The following is a 7,449-nucleotide window of genomic DNA, read 5'->3' on the forward strand; positions in this document are numbered from 1 at the left end:
GGTACAAAGAGTTGATGGTTATGTGGAATACCATTAAGATGGCACCAAACTATGACAAAATCTGGAAAACAACGATGTTTGCTATTACTTGGACCGTATGGATTGGTAAGAATGAGGTGGTTTTTCACAACAAAGTTTGGGACAAAGAGCTTATTTGGGAGCTCATTAAACTCAGAGTGGCTATGTGGGTTAACGTTAGATGGCATGATATCACTAGTTCTATCATTGATATTTACAGATACCCTGCAGTGTCATAACCCGATACTCTCCTCGAGCCCGTGACAACCGCCGCGATGTTCCGATAGACATTCATTACCTGGAATGTCAATCGAAACCCTGCAAGGCTTTATATCAGTTTTCTCACCTCCCCTGTAAGCAACAGTTGATAATATCATATTTTAAAAGATTATAAGCTATTTCCAAACCAAAACAATAAAGAAAATAATTTTCGTCTCACAGGGGTATTTTGATCATTTTTCCCTAAAAATTTCAAAACCATCTAAAAATGTAGTATATGAGTGAAAGATACATATTTCATAACAAAAATAAGTTTAGATGTCTAAAACATTCATTTAAAGTGAAATGATAGCTATTAGAATAAAATAAAAAAATAAATAAATTAATTCTATTTTCTTATAAAACAATTTTTATAGAGTTACCGTAAATAATTTTATAGCGTAAAAGCAAAATAAAATCATACATACAGTAACACAGATAACCAGAGTATGTAGTTTAATTTACAATGACGTGTGGACCCCCGAATGACCGAAAGTAACGAAGGCTGTAAACCTACGATTTTTGAGGATGCAAATCCAACTGTAGCTCTCGATGAAATCAACTATCTACTGACTATCTTGAGCCTGAAATGGGTGGAAAGGAGGGTGGTGAGGTTTTATAAACTCAGTGAGTAAACAAACATCATCTAAAATATCTAATGCCGAGTAAATGGAGACGATTAAAATAGATCATCATAAGATGGTTCATAACATCAAAACACATTTCAAGTCATCTAAACCAGTTACATTTCATCCAAAATATACAACGAGGCTCATGAATATCTTAAAAACTTGGCTCGTGCCAAAACTCATTCTCAGGATACCTTGATCAGAGGCATCCAATCGAGACTGCCAAGGCTGTTTAAAAAGTCATATACGCACAAAACACATTTTTACGTTTAAAAGCACAGTCGTTCCATGGCGTTGGCTGAATTCACTCTCACGTGGTGGTTCGGCGTAAAGTGAACTCTAAACTTTACCTCAAGAGTTACCCTCCGCGCCTCTTGTACCGAGGTAAAATAAAATGTAACGGGGTTTATCGTGCCCCTCTAATAGGCTGGTCCACAGAAACCCACCCACTGCAATAAGCTAATTGATATCTCACCAAATCAATAAAATTCCAACAACATAACATGGCAATTATTTTACAACACAACATGTCAAGGCAAAACAACAGTTCATATATGTTTAGCACAATTACCAATCTAGCCACTCATGCCCATATTATCATAAGTCATTCAATTTAAAACATGATTTATAACACAGCAAATAGTCTCCAATTACTCCATTTTCCAAGCCATCATTCAATTTCAAGACAATTTATAAAATCATCTCGTTTAATCACATTTTGCTTATAAAACATAAAGATTTACCATTTAAACTCATTTTTCTATAAAATCAAAAAAACGAATAAAAACTACTTTAGATAATTAAGACGATAATAAGGTTACCCACTGTATCGAGAGTTCAAAATACTCTTATTCTTGGTCTTCTGGCACAATGTCTTTACCCTTGTTAGAGGACTCACCACCTATACACAATACACGATAAATAATTCAATATATTGTATCATATCATTATAAATCTATTTCAGGCTCTCTATATGAATGCATGAGGTTGTTTGGATAGTCACTTAAAATGGAATTCACATTTTGTCAAGGGTGATCGGAATGGATCAGTTTTCGACCTAATTCAAACTCTTCACTTTTGATTTAACCACAACATCCAAATTTACTCCAAATAAATTCATTTCACTTTCAATACTCCAAATCATCAAATATAAGCTAGATAACATGAATTATAGCAAAATCATCCTCAACATTTTCTCTTGGAAAATTCGGCCATGATGGGTGCATAAACATTATGGTTTTTCACACTTGATTTTTACACCATAAATCATTAATTCCTAACCAAATCACTTGAAATAAAATCAAATCCACCATCAACATACCATAAGGAAGATTCGGCCAATGAGGGTGATGTAAGAACATGAATTTTTCTTGTTTGCTTTTTATGCTACACATCCCAACCAACTAAAAACACTAGAATGACATGAAATCTAGCTAAATCCAAGATAAAAACTCCTCCCTCCATGTCCGGCCAGCAAAGGTATCCTCATGCAAACTTGATTCTCAATCATGAAAAATGAAAAAAAAATGCATAGGAACGATAGATCACAAGCTAAAATCAAGAAATTTTACCTTTACTTGCTTAATTCCTTGAAATCCACCAATTTTCTCTTGAATTTTCTAACTAGGGTTTTGTTCTTTGTTTCTTTCCTCTTTTCCTTGGTGAGGCCGAACATGAAAAATGAATAAGAAAGGTGTGTGCTGGTTTTTTAATGTAAATTATAAAAAAAATGAAAACTTGCCACTTGTCACCATCCCATTGGTCCATTTTTTCAACTTAATAATTAAGCATTCTTTCTCCACCACATAAAATATCTCAATTATCCTTAATATAAAATGTTAATGGATGAAATCCTTAGGCATGACAAGTGTTGGGTGGTGTAAATTTCCAATTTTGCCCTTTGATGGCAAAATGACCATTTTGCCCCTACGTCATAAAAATTCTAATTTAACTCCAAATCAATCCTCGAACTCTGAATCACCATATTAAGTCATTTTGGGGTTTTAAAATTCTCAATTTCATCTTAAAATCTCTATTTGGACTAGTTTGAGGTTTAATTCAACTTAATTGTACCATTAGGTACAATATCGTCTTTTAACGATTTCTGAGACATTCAAGTATGCAGACATTTTATCAAGTACCTATACAATATGGCAAATATATTATAGAGCTGGGCTTGACACTACAGTGGGTTTCAATCAGCAAAGAGATAGGGACATAAGACCTTTAATAGTATGGGAGAAACCTAGAGCGGGAGTGGTTAAATTCAATGCGGATGGTGCAACGAATGGATGTTAGGGTGAAGCGGGCATCGGTGGTTTACTTAGGAATGAAAAAGGGGAGGTCCTGATTAAATTTTCTAAAGCTATTGGCAGAGGAGATTCAAATCTGGCAGAATACTTGGGCATCAGGGAAGCTTTCATTTTGTTCTCCAATTCCATATGGGCAAATAACCACTCTCTTGTTATTGAGAGTGATTCACAGAATGCCATTAGGTGGATTAACGATCCTTCCAAAACCCCTTGAAGGCTGAGGAAATGGATGCTGCACATTGAAGTCTTAAAGAAAAGAATGGTCGATTGGAAGATCAGACACATGCTGAGGGAAGGGAATCGGGAAGCTGATCTTCTGGCTAAGGAGGGAGTGGGCAGAGAAGTTGACCTGATTGAATTCTATCACCAGATGTAAGTTGCTCCTAGCCTTTAAGGGGTTGCGACTGTCTCATTTTCTGAATTTATTAGCCGTTTTGCCTGGTGAGATTGTATGTCAAGGTGAAGTACTCTGATTTTTTCTGATGATGAAATCTCCATCCTTCTATCAAGGGCCCATTGGATAATTGAGCTGATGATATCCTGTGTGTTTTCTTCTATTAGATGGGTTGATTTTTTGTCTTCTTGTTTTGGGATGTCTTTTGGTTATTGTTTATGATGGAAGATTAGGATTCCTAGTTGATCCTGGTGTCCCTTCATAACTGCATTACCATGTAGGCAATTCTGAGAGTTCAGTTTCCAGAAGGATTTGTTGTTGGAAACTTGATGATGGAGGATTTCGATTTTGACTCTGCTAATTGTTTATCTGGAAAGAGTGGAGGAAGCTATGTTGACCGTATAGCGTGGCATCTATTGTTTTTTTTAATTTGTCTCATGTTTCTGTCTTTTTTGTTCTGAATGTTTGGTTGGAAAGTCAAGTTTTTTTGCTGCTTCTTTTTGTAAGCTCAACAAAGATTTTTAGTGTTGTGATGAGAGGTTATCTTCTTTTGTACAAGAGTATTAGGAGAGTATACCTTTATGGGATAAGGGCATACTTACCAATATTCTTGTTGTTTTGCTATAGCTGTCCGCCATGGCTTTTGTAAAAGGGAAGTCTTTTTCCTGATTATTAATAAAATCTCTTTCTACTTAAAAAAAAAAAGTAGTTAATTATATGAAATATATAGGAGAAATATTATTGTACATGAATATGGGTTCGGGTTCGGGTAATTGGGTACCCACGAAGAATATTTGAATAATTTTTTATCTAATAGGCTTTTTAAACGGGTTAGGGTAATAATAGGGTAGTGAGAATGTATTAGGGTTAATGTTAGGGTAGTAATTTTTAAAATTATTTGGGTAATTAATAGGGTTCTGCTATTTAATTTTTTATAAAGTTAAGGTTCGGATACCTCAAAATTAATGAGTATCCTACCCGTTGACAACTCTAAATAAAATATTTTTTAAATTAGTTGTCAATTAAATATCTATTTTTTCTCACTTCTCGCATCTTATTAATTCTCAACTATTTATCTCACTTCCCTAATTATGTAAAAGTAAAGATAATTAATAGAATGACATATTTTCTCACTTTCCTTAATTATATTCCTAATAAGTCTCTATTTTTTATCACTTCTCAATTCACACAATGTTATTAATTCTCAATTATTTCTCTTATTTTTAATTAAAATAATATGTATTTAATGATTTCCAACTAAATAAATTATTTCTATTTTCAATAAAAGATGCCTTATTTGAATATTTAAGGTTTTAAGTTTTTAAAGGTATTAAGTCACCCCTAAGTAGTATGAGGGTGAACAAGATCCTTGCTAAGTTCTTCATGATCAGCAGTCAAAGCCTGAAAGGTAACAAATAATTTTAATATATATGTATTCTACAAGAATTAAAACTAAATTTTAAGACTATTTGATGAAAGATCATCGGTAATTTTTTTTCTTGATAAAATGAAGATTTTATTATATATGAATAGCTAATACATAATTCAGTCTGATAAAAACAAATCAAATCAAAATTTGCAAATCTACATCATTGATAAATTAATTTGTAATAATAAAAAAAATAACACTAGGGTTATGAGAAATACTATAACTCTAAAGAAATATTGTGTGATGAAAGGAGAAATGAGAGTTTAATGTTTTATAGCCTCAGCTAAGGAAGTGCATCGGTCAGTTTCGGTTTCAAGTGAAACCAAAACTGATGAAGCTGATGGAAAATTTCAATTGACCGAAGCCGATCAGTTACAATGAAAAATCGATCAACGAAGCTGACCTCAGTTTCGATCTGTTGAAATTTAAGTGGGCTTAGACTTAAATGGCCCAAAACTAATAAAAGTTGAAAATTTTGTGTTGGGCTTGGACTTAAAATTGTGCGAAACTCATATTTTTAATTAAAATCAAGCCCATGTAACCATGTTTAAATAATTAGTCCAACCCAAATAATTTATTTTTAATTATATAAGTAACCACTATATAATATTTTTAATAAAAAAATAATAAACACTATTTAATTATTTATAAGAATGCAAAACCAATAATTTATTTTTTTAAAGAAGCAATAAACACTATATATTAACTTGGCTAACAAAAAATTAAATAAAATGAAAAAGATAAGGGAAAAAGGTTTTCATAAATTGTACATAATGCAATTTAGTAATTTATGCAATGTAATTAATGTAAATGCAAGAAGTACAATATAAATTAATAAATTGTACATACTACAAATCTATCAAAGTTAGGAGTTACACAATATAAATTACTAAATTTAAAACATAGATTTAACGATCCTCGGATCTCCAACTCCAATTCAGCAATTTTCCACAACATGTTCCTAAAAATGTAAAAAATAAAATAATAACTATAAATAATTATGTTAAGATAATCTAAATAAATTATAAATGTAAATATGCTTAACACTTAATGATAATATTACCTGAAAAGTGGAAATAGCTAATAAAAAAAACACGTTACTCAGACTCAGACTCAGCTTCTGTAAAACCCGACCCTATAAATACATGTCATGACATACATGCACTGAGTAGCATGTTATTATGCTAGGAAAGCACCTAAGAAAAGACGAAACTCGGTATTGTACCTAACGATACACTTGAGTTGATTTAACCTCGAACTAGTTCAAATAGGAATCGTAGGATGAAATTTAATATTTTACAGTTCAGGAATGACTAAAAATGATTGTTCGGAGTTCGAGGGTTCATTAGGGGTAAAATTGAAAATTTTAATGTTTAGGGGTAAAATCGTCATTTTGCCACTTACGATAATAATTTGATAATGGAGTGAAATTTTTGACCAAGGTTAACTATTTGGAGTATAATTTAATGATAGGAAGTGAAAAAGTTTAATTCTGGTGATTTCTGGAGTGTAGGGGTAAAATCGTAATTTTACCACTCGCGGATAAAATTTGAGATTTTGAGAGAATTTAGACCAAATTTGATAAATTGGAGTATTAGTATAAGGGATGAAAAATATGTCTATGGGCAATTTTTCAGTTTTTTTGGGCAAAAATGTAATTTCACTTTTACGGGGGCAAAAGTGTAAATTTCAAAAATTACTCTACCGAGACTTTGGATAAGTCTGAGAATTTTATCTAAGCTATGGATATGTGGGACAAGTGTATGGTAAAAATTTGAAAACAAATGGATGAAATTTTAAAAATGGGCCAATGGGAAAGTGACATGTGGCATTTTTTTTAATGAAATAATATTATTTTAATGAAAAGTCAGCCCATTTAAACCCCATTTTAAGTGCTGGCCAGCCATAAGGGAGAACAAGAGAGAAAATAGAGAGGAAAGGAAGAAAAAAAGAAAAACCAAAGAGAAACAAGAAAATTCAACGGGAAATTCGCGTTTTTCGCCCGTTTACAAGTTTAACGGTAAAATTTTTCGATTTTAGCTGGATTTCTACCTTTCCTATGCCTTTATTTCCATTTAGCATGCTTGAGGAGAGAGATCAAAAAGTGATATCAAGGGCTGGATGAAATTCTAGGGGAGAAAAATTGAAATTTTTAGGTTTTGATTTTTAGTTAAATTGATAGTTTTAGTTAGTTAAATGTGTTTAGAAATTAAATTGGGCAAGAAAGCATTAAATTTTCACAATACCCACCCTTGGCTGAATCTGCAATGAGGTACAATGATGATGATCTGATTTTTATTCTAAGAGAAATGAAGAGAAAATGATGAAAAAAGGTTAAATGTGATAGAAAAACAAAGTAGAAAATTTACCGAGTTAATGTCCCATTTTTGGCCGAATTTTCCAAGGAAG

At 32.2% G+C, this 7,449-nt stretch overlaps 1 long non-coding RNA gene across 1 annotated transcript; it reads right to left on the minus strand.

Moving 5' to 3' along the window:
• LOC108662216 lies at positions 708-2,513 on the minus strand. The gene is made up of 3 exons (XR_001928021.1): positions 2,477-2,513; positions 1,731-1,806; positions 708-860 (listed from the first exon to the last, which is right to left on the minus strand). It is a non-coding gene; the product is annotated as an uncharacterized LOC108662216 (long non-coding RNA).

This window comes from Theobroma cacao, chromosome 5, assembly GCF_000208745.1.
Source record: "Theobroma cacao cultivar B97-61/B2 chromosome 5, Criollo_cocoa_genome_V2, whole genome shotgun sequence".
Lineage (NCBI taxonomy): Eukaryota > Viridiplantae > Streptophyta > Magnoliopsida > Malvales > Malvaceae > Theobroma > Theobroma cacao.